This window comes from Choristoneura fumiferana, chromosome 29 (genome assembly GCF_025370935.1).
Source record: "Choristoneura fumiferana chromosome 29, NRCan_CFum_1, whole genome shotgun sequence".
In the NCBI taxonomy this organism is placed as follows: Eukaryota; Metazoa; Arthropoda; class Insecta; order Lepidoptera; family Tortricidae; genus Choristoneura; species Choristoneura fumiferana.
In genome coordinates, this window is record NC_133500.1 from 2,010,878 (window position 1) to 2,026,328 (window position 15,451).

At 38.1% G+C, this 15,451-nt stretch overlaps 1 protein-coding gene across 1 annotated transcript in view; it reads left to right on the top strand.

Annotated features, from left to right (window-relative positions):
* The first annotated feature begins 10,322 nt into the window (after window positions 1-10,322).
* LOC141444298 (uncharacterized) overlaps window positions 10,323-15,451 on the top strand; it is a 70,444-nt gene continuing 65,315 nt past the window's right edge. Inside the window, exon 1 of the mRNA XM_074109798.1 lies at window positions 10,323-10,465. The gene's annotated coding sequence lies outside the window, so the exon portion shown is untranslated. The remainder of the gene's footprint in view (window positions 10,466-15,451) is intronic.

A 15,451-nucleotide genomic window follows, 5' to 3' on the forward strand; every position in this document is an offset into this window, starting at 1 on the left:
GGATTATGTAATCTTGTTTAGAGGCTAATTAAATATTTAACTTTATTGTTTCTGTACCTTAAACATAGTTGCCATTTGCCGCTAACCATTGTTTCTTGTAAACCCTATTTTTTACCCCACGGGTCAGGCCATGCCTAGTGTGGGGGTCCCCACAAATGTATTCTGCGTCTAATATTTTTGGAAATAAACTATTTAATATTTTAGTATTACAGGCGTAGCGTGACAGGCGACGTCAGTTGTGTTCTAGGATGGCGTACATTGATAGCAGTATTTAATTTGTATGAAAAAGGGAAAATTCAAAGACTCCATTATTTTTAAAAGTCGCTGAACTAATGTTGTTCAGTTTGACGAGGACGATAGATAATTGTTTTAATTTTTTACCCCCGGTATATACAATGTACTCTATGTATTTAACCGAAAAGTATTAGGGGGGAGACCCACAGTCCCCGGTAAGTGTTAAAAAATATGCCTAAACCATTAAAAACCGAACCATTAAACCGTTAATACCTATACGTTAACTGAGATTAACGAAAGTAAAAGTTAATACACGCGGTTACGCAATATCGCGTCAGTATCGAATTATGGCAAATGGCTATTATGAATTATTTTAAAATGGATTTTTTTAGGCTACGGAATGACGGAGTGGACTGTAGGAATGTACTTTCTACATTTGAAGACCCCCCTTTTACTGATAAGGTGGATAATGTTTTGCCATCGTATTTTGTCGGGGAATTTCGTATTTATCTTGCTTTCCCTTCCAACTTATCAGACAAAATAAAATGGAAAATACTATTCAATAGATCTGTACAAGCTCTAATAACTGGCAATGTTTATTTATAACTGTTTAATATGGTCAAATGCTGCAAGTCCAATTTCGCCTAGGTACTCCACCTATCGGAGGAGCAAAACATCCCCCAGCTTAGACATTATCACTACCTACCTATAGCGCGAACCGACATACAACACGGCACCATTGGCGTATCTAGGGTTATTTTCCGGGGGGGGGGCTGGCCTGTATTTTTGTGTAAATATATCAGTATTATTTCAAATCAGTAGCCCAACATCCTGGGGTGGGCACTAGACCATACTGGGGTGGGCACGGACTACCCGACCCGCCCGGCCCCCCCTCTTTATACGCTTATGCACGGCAGGTTCGGGGGCGGATCTTGTCGGCAGTGCGTGGGCCTTACCAAACCATGGACCAAATTGCCCAATAATAATCCTGTTCACACTGTGGTACTCATCGTGACATTTACTCCCTGTTTCATCATACATGGATTAAATTAATTTGACGGATAAATGTGATGCCGTCTCTGTTTGTTTTGTTCGAATAGACGGAGAAAGCATCACATTTATCCGTCAAATGAAATATCAATCGATGTTTGATCCTTCCGTTGGGTATGACTGCTAATAGAAACAATAATTTCTTGCGTCTGTAAAAACTGAAAATATAAGAAAAATTTTGGGAGAAAGATTTTGTAGAAGCTCGGAGTTTTTAAGTACATGTACAGTCAAGGGCAAAGATATCGACACGGCCTAAGTTACAAAAGTATGTACTTATACACGACCTTAATATTAAGTGCATAAAGTCGTGTATACATATTTTTGTAACTTTAACCGTGTCGATATATTTGCACTTGACTACCTACCTACCTAGGTAGGCAAGTCCGCGGCTATACTTACTCCATTTATTTTAACATTTGAAACTTTACGTTAAAATTTGCACACTTCGCACATTTTAAATGAAACAACGAAACTATTTAAAATTAACTTCTATAATACAAACTAAATTAGCCTAAGCTAGCAATTATCCATACACTCAAAGTACCTACTTAAATACTTATGTTCTAACTCTACCATTATCACTCACGTTTTTATTTCTGAGAAAATAAAACGTAACGTTTAGGGACACTGGGATCTTGGACCAGTTTTCACATGGTGTTTGCGAGTTACATGCGATAGCCCTCATTGGAATGAGCTTTACACCGACGCATCAAACGCTTAATCCGTTATACAACGTAGAAAGCAACCTGTCTCATTCGCTAGAGGCTTGAGTGGCTAGATCGCTACTCTATTAACCCCGATGGCGTAATGCCAGTAATTGTAACTAATGTCACCCTTATGAGATTTGACATTTCGGAGACCTATCATTTATACATCATTGGTGAGCTTTGGCATCATTGCCATACAACGTAGAAAAACGCAGGCCATCCTTATGGCTCACCCATGCCTAATTATAGCAAGCGAGCTTGGGGTGATATTGTAAATATAGATTTTTTAGGATTAGAGTAAGCGTTTAGTTCTATTTTTTATTTTTTTTTGTTATAGTATTTTATAATTAGTATTTATTTTATAAATTAAAACAATGCCTGTATAATATAAAACAAAATAAAGGTAACTAAAACTACATACAAACTAAAATTATAAATAAAAAAGTTGCCCAAAATCACTGCCAGGTGGTAAGGTGCCCAGAAGGCTGGCAGCATTACCACGCTGTATGGCAATGCTTAATCTTTGTGCTAAGAAAAAGCCAGCCCTCTGGTCACCGAAACCGTAATCAATTTGGACGACAACGATTTATAAATATTAAAAGCACTCAAACCCCAAGGACCCATGGTTTCTACCCCAAACGGCTCAAAAATGTAGGCACTACTGATGCCTACATATTTGCGCCGTTTGAGGCATTCCGCAGAGTCTGCAGCGGCACCGGCCCTGTTGGCTGTAGATGGAAGGTGGGACGGCGCGAGTGTGTCGACGCAAGTGGCGTCCCAAACCAACGGCCGTCCCATTTTCCATGGCATGAGCGTCATGCCGTCGGGCCTCTTGCCGTCGTCGCGGACCAAGCCCGAAGGTTCCAAAACGGCTGGTGCTCCGGCACTGACCAAGGCCCGGCGGATAAAATAAAATAAAAAAATAAAACGCCCATGCACGGACCCGTAGCGAGATATGAAAAGTATTTCGTTCCTGTTTTGAGGGCTCCTGCGAAACGATTTGACTGAAAATCTAATATTTTCAAAAGGACAGAATGTTTATGAAAATTGACAGCTGTACTTTTTTTTTCGTTAATTATTGTAATTACACTATTTGTTTGTTTATAAATAAATAATAATAATTACCGCTGCCCATGGACATCCATAACATAGGCTGAGTTACGGATAAGTTGCCAGCCCTTTGATAAATGAGTAGGCTAATTTTTTGAAGAACCCCAAGTTGTACCGGTACTGAAATACTGGCGCTGCCAGCTTGTTGTTTGTTGCTGGGGGATTCCCCAGTTTTAGGATTTTTTATAGCTGGCACTACTGAGGTTCACGGTCACGGTCCGTTTAGGGGTGACACCCGGGGCTATTTTTCAGGGGTGGCCTGGCCTGGATTCTTGTGTAAAGATATCAGTATAGGTATTATAGAATTTTGAATAGGTAGCCCAACATCCTGGGGTGGGCACTAGACCATACAGGGGTGGGCACGGCCCACCCGGCCCCCCCCTCTATATACGCCTATTCCCCCCCCCCTAGCTACGTCACTGGGCTGGATCGTTAGTTGACAGACCGTATTGACTCTCAGCACCGTGATGCCACTTACTAGATACTTAACGTTACTTATCTTACCTTACGTAACAATCTGCCATCTTTACCACAGTTTACGGTTGGAATGTCGATGTTATCCACCGTTTATGTTGTGGTCACATTCACTTGTGATTAAGACATGCAAGCGTTGCGTCAAAACCGTCCGACTGAAACTACTTAGTACCTATTTGCAACCGAAACCGAATTTCAGTTTATGTTTCAGTTACGGCCGAAACCGAAGCTTAAACTTTTTTTAGATTGTTTTAGTGTACGTATATTATTAAGCTTGCGTTTATTTTGACGACCAGATGGCCTAGTGGTTAGAGAACCTGACTACGAAGCTTGAGGTCCCGGGTTCGATTCCCGTGTCGGGGAAGATATTTGTATGAAAAATACGAATGTTTGTTCTCGGGTCTTGGGTGTTTAATATGTATTTAAGTATGTATCTATCTATATAATTATATTTATCCGTTGCTTAGTACCCATAACACAAGCTTTGCTAAGCTTACTTTGGGACTAGGTCAATTGGTGTGAATTGTCCCTTGATATTTATTTATTTATTTTACCTCTTGTAGATACGTATTTTGTGAAGGCAATTATTCTATAAAGAAAAAATAATGTATTTAAAAACTTTATATTAATTTAGATCTAATAAAGGCCCCTTAGCATGGTGCCCAGCCCAACAGGCTGGCAGCATTCCCTCGTTGAAGGGCGATGACAATACGTTGAGAGAGATAGCTGCCACTGCCAGCCTTTTGGTTTCCGGTAATGTCGACCAGGCGCTTTTGCACTTCTCTAATTAGGTTAGTTTCCATAATTGTATTGATTGTTCGGTAGCTCTAAATAAAATTAGTGCTTAACAATTTTTTGATGTTGAATGACATCGTATCCGAGTTAAATTTACAGAGGAGTACATGAACCTACTGACTGGGACTGGAACCGAAGTCCTAATTTCGATACATATCTGCCGAAACCGAAACCAAATGTAGGTCTGACACAGTGAAAACGAAGGTAAGTACTTTAACGATAAAATCAATTTAAGATTTTTTATTGCGTATGAGTTTCGTTATATAGTGTCAAAGGTCGTAATTTACATAATTTGGTGTCAGTAGGTAGTAGGTAGGTCAACACACAAAAACATTCACTCAAAAAGTCACTTGACTTGTGTAGTTTAAACAGGAGTAGGTATATTTCGTAGAAGAGCTCGATTTTTGCAATCCATTTCTCAATATGTACCTGCTCAATAAATTCTTGGTTCAGCATTATAATCTTATGCCTGTCAGCTTTGAGACCCGGGTCCTAGAGCTCCGGCGTATACTAACTTATCAAAGGTACGTAATTGAGACCAAAGGCCTAACAACTTAGGTATCTGTCTCGACGAATTACCATCGCTATTAAACAAGGTAATACTGACTGTTGTGCACCATGCTACAGAGGCCTTCTTGGATATAAAATAGTTTTAAAAAGCATTTTTAATGAACTACAACTTTACCTTGTTCATCTGCTGCCAATAATAGATTTGTTCTTGCATGACGACATTTCCAGAAAAAAAAACCGTCAAAACAAAAACTTGTAAAACTGATCTAGCACAACTGGACTAGCACATAATACTTGACAGCCACTAAACAGGCCAGCGGCTGACGCCGTACAAACTTGTCAAACTGATCTAGCACAACTGGACTAGCACATAATACTTGACAGCCACTAAACAGGCCAGCGGCTGACGCCGTACAAACTTGTCAAACTGATCTAGCACAACTGGACTAGCACATAATACTTGACAGCCACTAAACAAATTAAGATTGGTTTTTTGGAATCTTTTGTATTTTTATATTTTTATTTCAATTCCAAATTTTACTTTTAGTTAATGGTTGTTAAAAATAATAATACGTTTTCCATTAAAACCATCTAATTTTTTGCTTAGAAACGATATCCTTGTCGGGTGAGCGGTAATTCCCGGTGAAAAGACGGCTTGCATAGATGTCCTAGCGTCGCTGCTTAAGTGAAAGTAGAAAACACAAGCCGGATACGAGGTGCATAGGGAATTCGTGTCCGTTGAAATGTCACGCGGTGACGGATTACCGAGGACCTGGGTTCGATTTGATGGTTTACATTTTTTCTGTGCATCTATAATTCAGTTTAGCACATTATATTTGACAGTCACTAAACAGGCCATTGGCTGGCTGGCGCCGTCCGGCACTCGTCAAAGTTCAAAATACGTTACGTAACTTTGTTTATAAGTTTCGTGGGAACGTTTACAACGTAATAAGTAATTAACGGGTTGAAGTATGAGCCAATTAAACAGGTTTTAGAGGAAAGTAAGCGCGAGAAGTAGATGCTTCAGATTAGTTATTGTTGGTCGGAATTGGTTAAGTTTCTAAATGTAAGTTAAAAGGAGCAAAACAGTTTGCGGACCTTTCATTCGTCGTTTGTTTAAACATTAAAAATTTCACGGTCAATCTTGCGTTTTTTTTTCAATACTCTAATGACTGTCGAAAGCAAAAAATGGTATTGTATAGCAGTTGGTAGTCGGTGCCTTAACATAAGTATCCACATTTCTTAGCAACTAGTATGAAAAAGTGGATAAATAAATCAGGGAACCGACCGTACCTAAATATTAAACACTTATTGATTATTGTTAAATAATCCAAGTTTTAGATTGCGTTTCCACCAGAGATGTGCGAGGATGAGAGGATGTGTTGCGAGGAATATCTTTTTCATGAACCAATAGAAACGCTTCATTTACCTAAGCTCGCACAGCACCGCTCTGTTGAAAACGCAGCCTTAAATGTAGAAGTTAATGCGGATTTCAGTAATATCTTATCGTTTTATAAAAAAAAATGAGATAAAAATGCGGATGTCACGAAATAGTTCCAAATCAGCAAACGCCCGTATTGCGAACATCCCTGCGATCTTCCTTTTGGATAATCTGGTCATAGTGCATTGAAAAAAAAAGTGTAACAAAGTGAAAACCAACAGAATCTTCAGATCAGTCAAAACCTATAAGATATACTTTCTGCTCACATAGAATATACATGACGTAGAAAGTCCGCAAAAAATATAAGTTAGTTGAAGTTAAATATAAGTTAGTACTTATCTAGTAGGTACCTAAGAAATAAATTTGTATTGCAATAAGATGTTATTTTTTTATTTTGACATTGTATAGTTCAATACTCCCGTCGCCAAGTTTTAGCCCATTTAGAGCAAATATATGCAAGGTGGGAATTAAATAACTGAAAATCTTAAAGTTACCGTAAAGTCGGAGTACTTAGGCCCTGAAGGGTAACTTTGGCCCATGTAGTTCAATTTTATTACATATAGTATTAAACAGTTTATGATTAATTGATTTTAAAATAGTCGAAGTAAGAGTAAAATTCTACGTTTTGCTTGCTTTTAACCCAAAACCGGTGCGCGCATTTAACTCACATTTACTTAGCTGGTTTTTTAATACAATTTGCCAATTTTTCCAATTATTAGAGAGGTCTAGCCCCCAGCTCTGGGTTATTTCTGGTGTAAAGGTCATCTAATCGCAGTTCAACGGGGCAACGCGGCAAGTCTATTGGGCACCTTTGCACCTGGTGTGACGCGGAGCGGTTTGTTTGACAGTCAGTGACAGTGACAGACAGTGACAGTGATTTGTATTGCTATTGTTTATAAATTTTGTTATTTATTTGATATCGTGATTTTATTATTTTTGATATTTTTGATTACTGTTATTGCGGTACATACATAAATTAGTTTTATTTAATTTTCCAATAAAATTTACAGAGCTAACCCAGGCATATAAAGTGAAACCTAATGTAAGCTAATACGGATATTCTAGAAGGCTAGACGTGTGTGACCAATGCATGAAAGGGAAAGCCAGACCCTAACCTGTCCGCGGTCCGTTCACCTGAACATTAACATTACCTTTTTAATTAAACTTAGCAAGGTATCGATAACCTTATTAAGTAACAATCAAATGCTGCACGTGTATGTGACTAGCTGTTTAAGTTTCCGTGGTATGTAGCACTTTGAATGTTTCCGTGGGGTGTAGCACTTTGTAAGTTTCGGCGGGTGAGTTACTTTACAAGTTTCCGCGGGATGAAGTACTTTGCGAGTTTCCGTTAGGTTTAGGTGTAGCACTTTGCTTTCCGGGATAATGAGATATTGTAATGGTGTGGTGTTCTGACTTTCAGATATTATTTCAGTCCGAATACATACATACAAACAAAGTTTTTCTCTTCTTTCTATTGTAAAGGTTGCCTGGAGGAGATAGGTAGGAAAACAGGGGATGATTGATTGTTGAAAAAATTGAAACAAAAAAATTTGACCTATAGTCGTCTACCTGATGGGCTTCTATCACTCCTCCTGGCTCGTGCTGAGACACCGACTTCAAACTGGTACCTAGATTAAGGTCAAACAAAAAAGGTATTATTTTTTGCTTTTCAGTTTTTTCGGCGGTTAAATTTTTTTGTTAATTGGTCTCCTCGTAAGACGACAAGTGAACAAGCAGCGACATCGGTTCTGAAACACGCGCCAACATAATTATTCGTTTTACTATTAATTCTATGTTAAGACTTCATCACACGAGCCGACGGCCACTTTCTCAGGCCGCCCTGTAAAATTGGATCATTTGCTCCCTTTCATTACCAGAGGCAATTTGAGATTGAAATTAGCTGACGATCATGCTCATGCTTTAATAAAGCTATAATGAGGCTGTTCCTTCGCTGAAAAGATCGGTAAATATGAAATCTAATTTCGCACATTAATTCCCAAAACCTCAGAGGTGTGACTGATTTTCAACCGACTTCAAAAAAGGAGGAGTTTCTTAATTCGTGTGTATGTTTTTTTTCGTGTGTTTGTTAGGCGATAACTCCGCCAATTGTGGGCCTTATTTTTGTTCTAAAGGACATACTTTTGAGGTGGTCCAATTGACACCCAGTTAGGATCTGATGATGGGATCTTAGAGAAATTGAGGGCGACCCTCGAATTTTTGAAGCACACCTATAACGATTTTGGCATTTTTAACACCAAGTCAAGTATTTACATTCAGAAAGTAGGTATCATTTGGTGAACTGGATCTGATAAAGAAGACCGGTACTCTGTAATAAAATAAATATACCTATGCCGTGTTTGAGCTAAATGGAATCGTTGTAAACCATGAAAAAAAAAAACAATAAAAAATGGAACCGACTTCAAAAACTTTGAAAATAATTTTCTACTCGTTTGAAGTCGGTGCTTCAGCACGAGCCAGCAGGAGTGATTGAAGCCCATACATATAATACAGCGTAGGTGAGATAGACGACTATAGTTCTAGTCCTGCTGGCTCGTGCTGGGGCACCGACTTCAAACGAGTAGAAAATTATTTTAAAAGTTTTTGAAGTCGGTTCCATTTTTTGTTAAAATTTTTGAATCCACAACCTGCTGTTACTGAAACAGTGAGATACGCCTTTGGTCACATCTGCACTTTCATCGGCCTATTTCATCAGATGCGATTACTACTTTCATAGCGAGCATTTGGAAAATTTGCGTATCTTAACCACGAAACACTACAATTGTAACGCAAACCTGACAGATTTAATCTCATGTCACGATTTACCGACAAATCTACAAAATAATGTCTACTAATAAACATAATCCTTCTTTCACGACATAATTATCATTAAAAGATACAATAATTGATGATCACTCGACATATGTCACAGACAATTGGCACGTTAGAGTTATAAATATTTTACTTTTATTTTCAACATTCGCGAAAACTCACGTTTCTCATCAACACGCACGCCCAGATTAACACTTCATTCAATTTCAAGAAGGATAAATTAAAATCCTTAACTATATACAATTAAATGTACCTACCTACAAGTCCTAAATGTACAAGTCTTAAACAATAATAATAACAATAAATCGACTAACACTAGTCTGTAAGACCAATTCTTACTAACAAAAAATATGGAAAATACAAACTGAAATATAGATGCACAGAAAAACCAGAAAAATAAGACCATCACTGGGAATCGAACCCAGGTCCCAGGTTGAGTTTGTATTTTCAATTTAGGTTTTACGGGATGACCGACGACGAATAAAAAATACAAAAAGATTCCAAAAAACCAATCTTAAAAAATATGGACTTTTGTTTGGTTTGGCATAAGTTTTTTTTTATATTATAATTGCGAAAGTGTTGTGTGTTTGTATGTTTGTGAGTTTGTATTTTCACGTCGAAACGGAGCGACGGATCGACGTGATTTCTGGCATAGAGATAGTATGGGACAGAGAGTGACATATGCTAATTTTTATTCCGGAAAAATGCAGTTGCCGAGGGAACAGCGCGCGATAACCGAATTCCGCGCGGGCGGAGCCGCAGGCAAAAGCTAGTGCTGTATTATTTTGAGTTGCTACGCTGTTGATGTGGGAGCGCAAACAGTTTTCACTGATTAATAAACCCGGGACTTACGTAGAAGGTTCTCGAGTGTAGACCGCGGATCGGCAAGCGCAGCGTAGGACGTCCACCAACGAGATGGACGGATGACCTGGTTAAAGTCGCGGGTTCACGGTGGATGCAAGCCGCTTCCAACCGAGGCAACTGGAAGTCTATGGGGGAGGCCTATGTCCAACAGGGGATGTCCTATGGCTGATAAGATGATGATGATTACGTCAAATAGATCAGAAAGTAAAACCTAAAACCCTTTACCTCTCCCTAAAGCTTTTACTTATCAAATACCACTACTGGCCAAGCTGCACCGTAGAGCTCGCGCACCTCGCAGTCGCTCTAGCCACACTAACCGGACTGGTCGTGAACAACAATTGTATCGTACGTCCGTTAAACTTAACTTCGACTTAATTTAGTGATTTAAGTTAAGTTGGACTTAGATTTTGAGTGTGTGATTTTCATTGGATTAAAAGTGTTCTTTTATTAGGTGAGTTATTCTTTATAGTGGTTATTTGGAATGGATCAAAGGGATATTGGGTTGAATTGTTTAGTGGAATTTTGAATAAGATCGGATGAAAAGCGACCAAATAAATATCTACACAAGGTCTAAGGATACATGTAAGGACACGGATCTGTTAAATATTCCAAATACAGAGTAAATTATTCGTTTCGATTCATTCACTTCTTTTAACTGTAGAGTACCTAACTGCTATGAATCAAAGTAGCTGTAAAAAGCTCTTCTTTCCAAAACCGAATCGATTTGTATTGATTACAATTACATAACCTTAACTTACAAGTTGAACAGTGCTTAAGTCCCACACGAGCTACAATTTTCAAAGAAGTAGAAGCAACAAATTAATATTACAGGTCAATTAACACCAATTAACCTAGGTAACTTCCAAATTAAGTAAAGCTTGTGTTATGGGTAGGTACAGTCAAACAAATTGAATCATGACCCAGGGTGGAACCTTTGTGCTACTAATGTCATGCTGACATCTCATACTTTTATCAAGGTAATCATTGACGACCGGATGGCTGAGTGGTTAGAGAACCTGACTACGAAGCTTAAGGTCCCGGGTTCGAATCCCGGCCGGGGCAGATATTTGTATGAATAATACGAATGTTTGTTCTCGGGTCTTGGATGTTTAATATGTATTTAAGTATGTATTTATCTATATAAGTATGTTTATCCGTTGCCTAGTATCCATAGTACAAGCTTTGCTTAGTTTGGGACTAGGTCAATTGGTGTCAAGTGTCCCATGATATTTATTTATTTATTTATAGTGAAATTGTTTATTAAAAGGATCCACCCTGGGTATGAATGTCATGATTCAATTTGTTCAACTGCAAAATAAATCGATAAATAATACATACGAGTAATAAATAGCCCGACGCAAGAACACACATTAGTATTTATCATAACATATCCTCGACCGGTAATCGAACCCGGACCTCCAAGCTTTGTAGCCGGGCACTCTAACTACTGGACTATCCAGTCGTCCTTTTATTACCCTTCTAGTGTTCACTAGCAGGTATTTGCAGCTGAAACCGAAACAGAAAATACCTAATAAATATAAAACTTAAAAGTAGGTATATTTAACGTTTCGTTAATTTTTAGGTACTTCCTATTAATATTATAAACGTGAAATTTTGTGTCTGTTTATTTTTTGTTACCGTTTACCTTTACTTGCCCGAATTTCACTTGCCATACCAACGTTTGCCATAAAATATATAGAACCGTGCTGTTTTTAGGATTTTTTAAAATGTCATCATATAGAATGCAGTAGGTTAGGTTAGGTTAGTTTAAAATCAGCTCTGAAGAAATTACTATTTCAGAAATAAATTACTTTATGGCAAATGAAAATTCTAGAAAACGATACATTCGGTCATATGAAATTCGGGCAAACGATAGAGAACCCCTTATCACGTCTAAATCGCTGCACCGATTTAGGTGAAATTAGGTATACCGATAGTTTGAGTCCCGGGGAAGGACATAGGATAGTTTTTATCCCGGAAAATTGCAGTTCCCGCGGGATAGCGTAAACGAATTCTACGTGGACGGAGTCGCGGACAACCAGTTAGTAAATTACTAAATTACTGTGACTGTGAGATAAGATTGGAGATGAAGTGTATCTCACTCTGTTACAATAGAATAAGGAGTTGGTTTCACTTTTTCTAAGTGTATAATTACCTTGTAACGAGTCTGTTTAATTAAATGATTATAATTAAGTAACAAATATCTTGGGACACCCACCCGACGCCACTTGATCTAGACCCAAAGCAAGTTCCTTTCTTTCTTTCTTTCTTTACATACATACACACGGTACGTCCCATTGCAGATCTTTTAGAAACACAGTGTTTGGGCGGTAGTCCCCGTGCGGCCCAGTGCAAGTAAATTACTTCGCGGATTTGTGCAGGTTTCCTCACAATGGAAAACATTCTACCGTACCGTAAAGCTCGTGGTTTTGTGACAACCCTTCCTTACTTGCGTAGGTAAATACCTATACAGGCTGCGGTATCGCTCAACTTCAAAAAATTCAGAGGTACCTACCTACTACATAGGTTGGATTTGAACCCACGATTTTATGTATTCAAAATTTAGCTCACCGTGAGGTAGATAAATGTCTCATTGTTCGACTATAATAATATCCGATATATGATTCCTTTGTCACCTCTATTGTTAATATGACATTAACAATAGAGGTGACAAAGGAATCATACATAAGACTATAACCTAACCTAACCGACAAAAATTTGGAAATAAAAAAAACGCATTCAAATCGGTCCGCCCGTTTAAGAGATACGGTGCCACAGACTGACACACATAGCGGTCAAACTTATAACACCCGTGTTTTTGCGTTGGGGGTTAAAAATGGCGTAGCTGTAGGTAGCCATTTTAACCAGATTTTTAATGCCATTTTAATAAGACCGCAAACTCGGGCATTTAGCTTAACTGCTTTATTTGTCAGCGACTTGTTTGTTATTGCTTTTTCTAACATAAAAACGTAATTATCTTTTTTACACTATAAGCCTTTCGTGAAAAAGACAGTGAAAACTACATCAAAATCAGCCTGGTCAAGGAAATACAAGAAATGCGACTTTATTATATTAATTTATGTAGAGTTCTAGAATGCCTGAAAATTAAGTGTTTGTTGTAATACAGCACATCGCCCTATCGCGTGCGTTTGCTGCGTTACGTGTTATGCGTGTTTGATGTTACAACAGATGACGATTAACCTCTACGATAATACGCATCTTTTACGCATTAATAATGTAGAATTCAAAAAATAATTCATAAGACGGCAAAAGTATAAATTCATTTATTTTTAAGTGATGTTATTAAGATTCAGATTCGTTTATTTGTCCAAGTAGCTTTAGTCACATTTCCCGTCCCTGACGAAACTTGTTGTGGCTTAGTAGATGCCTATTTGTGATTTGATTATACTTTTATTTTTTGAGATAAATATATTTTTTGTCACATTTACTTGTCATTAAAACTAATTGCATGCGTTACTCCAGTTAGTTGTATAAGTTAGACTTTTCTTTGAACAAGTCCATTTCCATTTCCGTGTACCTAATTCAAAGAACTGCTTTAATCTGGTCTTAAACGTATTCAAACGAACTTCTAAGTCCACGCAATCAAAAAAGACGTTTCATTAAAAAAGGTGTTTCAGTACAAATTGCCTTAACCGAGAAATTTATAGGGTACTTTCAGCTGTCCTAGAAACTTAAAATTTTGTATGATGATAGTTCTTATACGTAGCACAATCAATAACAAAAATCTGAAAATCATAATTATTCATGTCTGACTGTCTTGTCTCTGTCAATAAACCATCTAAAATTACCCTTATTGACATTAGGAGACATTTGGCCGGTTTTTTTTTATTAATACTGCTGACTTAATCACCATCCAGTGCGATACAACAAAAATCAGCTAACCATGTGGATCGAACCCGGGACCTCAAGCTTCATAGTCAGGTTCTCTAACCACTTTGCTATCCGGTCATAAAATGTCATAGAATTTATTTGAAAAAAAAACTGAGTCGGTTGCTGCACTTGCTATAAAATCAGTAGGGTTACTACGAAATTCGGAAATCGAAGTTCGTATCGTACCGCCCCTCTCACTCTCGTATGAAATAATATTAGCGTCAGCGGGACGGTACCATACGAACTTCGATTTTGGAATGTCGTCGTCAGCGGGACGGTACCATACGAACTTCGATTTTGGAATGTCGTCGTCAGCGGGACGGTACCATACGAACTTCGATTTTGGAATGTCGTCGTCAGCGGGACGGTACCATACGACTTCTGACGTCACTTTTTCATGGCATCGCGTTTGTACCAAACCTTTCTGTGATAACAAAGCAAAGATACAACTCGGCATTTTCATTTCAAGTGTACCCTTAATTTTTTTATTTCAAAATTAGATAATGCGTTCTACTTACTCAGAATCACGAGCACTAATGATTGCGGCGAAGAAAAAAATGTAACCAATTTTGCATACGATTTTTAACCCCCGGCGCAAAAAGAGGGGTGTTATAAATTTGACCGCTATGTGTGTCTGTCTGTCTGTGGCACCGTAGCTCTTAAACGGGGGAACCGATTTGAATGCGGTTTCTTTTATTGGAAAGTAGGTTTTCTAGCGATGGTTCTTAGACATGTTTTATCAAAATCGGTTCAGTCGTTTTTCAGATATTGAATTTTGAAGTGACAATGTCGGGGGTTTTCCAACTTTTTGTTGGTTAGATTATTATGTGTCCATTTCGTAACGACCCATATAAACTGTTCGAAAAAAAGTCACAAAACTGACAAACAAAATAGGTTAACTTTTTTTTGTCCAAATCAAATAGCTGATGATTCTGAGTAAGACCTCAAAGTTAACTAATTCCGAAAAAAAAGTACAGAGGTAGGTACATTCCAACACGCCCACCCAATTCAATCCAGTCACACATGCTCGGCTGCCAATGCATTTTAAAAACGAATAACCAGTTATTATCTGTGTGGTTGAGTGACTATACTCAGTCAGTGCAGCAATTAACGAGATTGCTCATAAATTGATACCGTTACCATATCCATACCAATATTATAAATGGCAAAGTGCCTTTCTGTCTGTTATCTCTTCACACTTAAACCTCTGATTTAGATGAAATTGGTGTAGATAGTTTAAGTCAATTAAGAATTCATTCGATTGAGATCATCTCGTTTGAATTTTCATCCCCACTGCTGGGCACAGGCATCCTGTCAGAATAGCAGCGCTTGAGCCGTACTTCCCATGTGGGCCTGGTTGACATAAGTACACACCGTTGCATTGTTCCACAGGTTCGCGTAAGTTTGTTTCCTCATGATGTTTTCCTTCACCGTAATGCTTGTGGTAAACTTCGAATGTAAAGTAGAAGGTATATGAACAAATATCAAAATTGGTTTCCAATAATTGACTGGTTTACCTACTCAAACAATAGTAAGAAGAAATGGT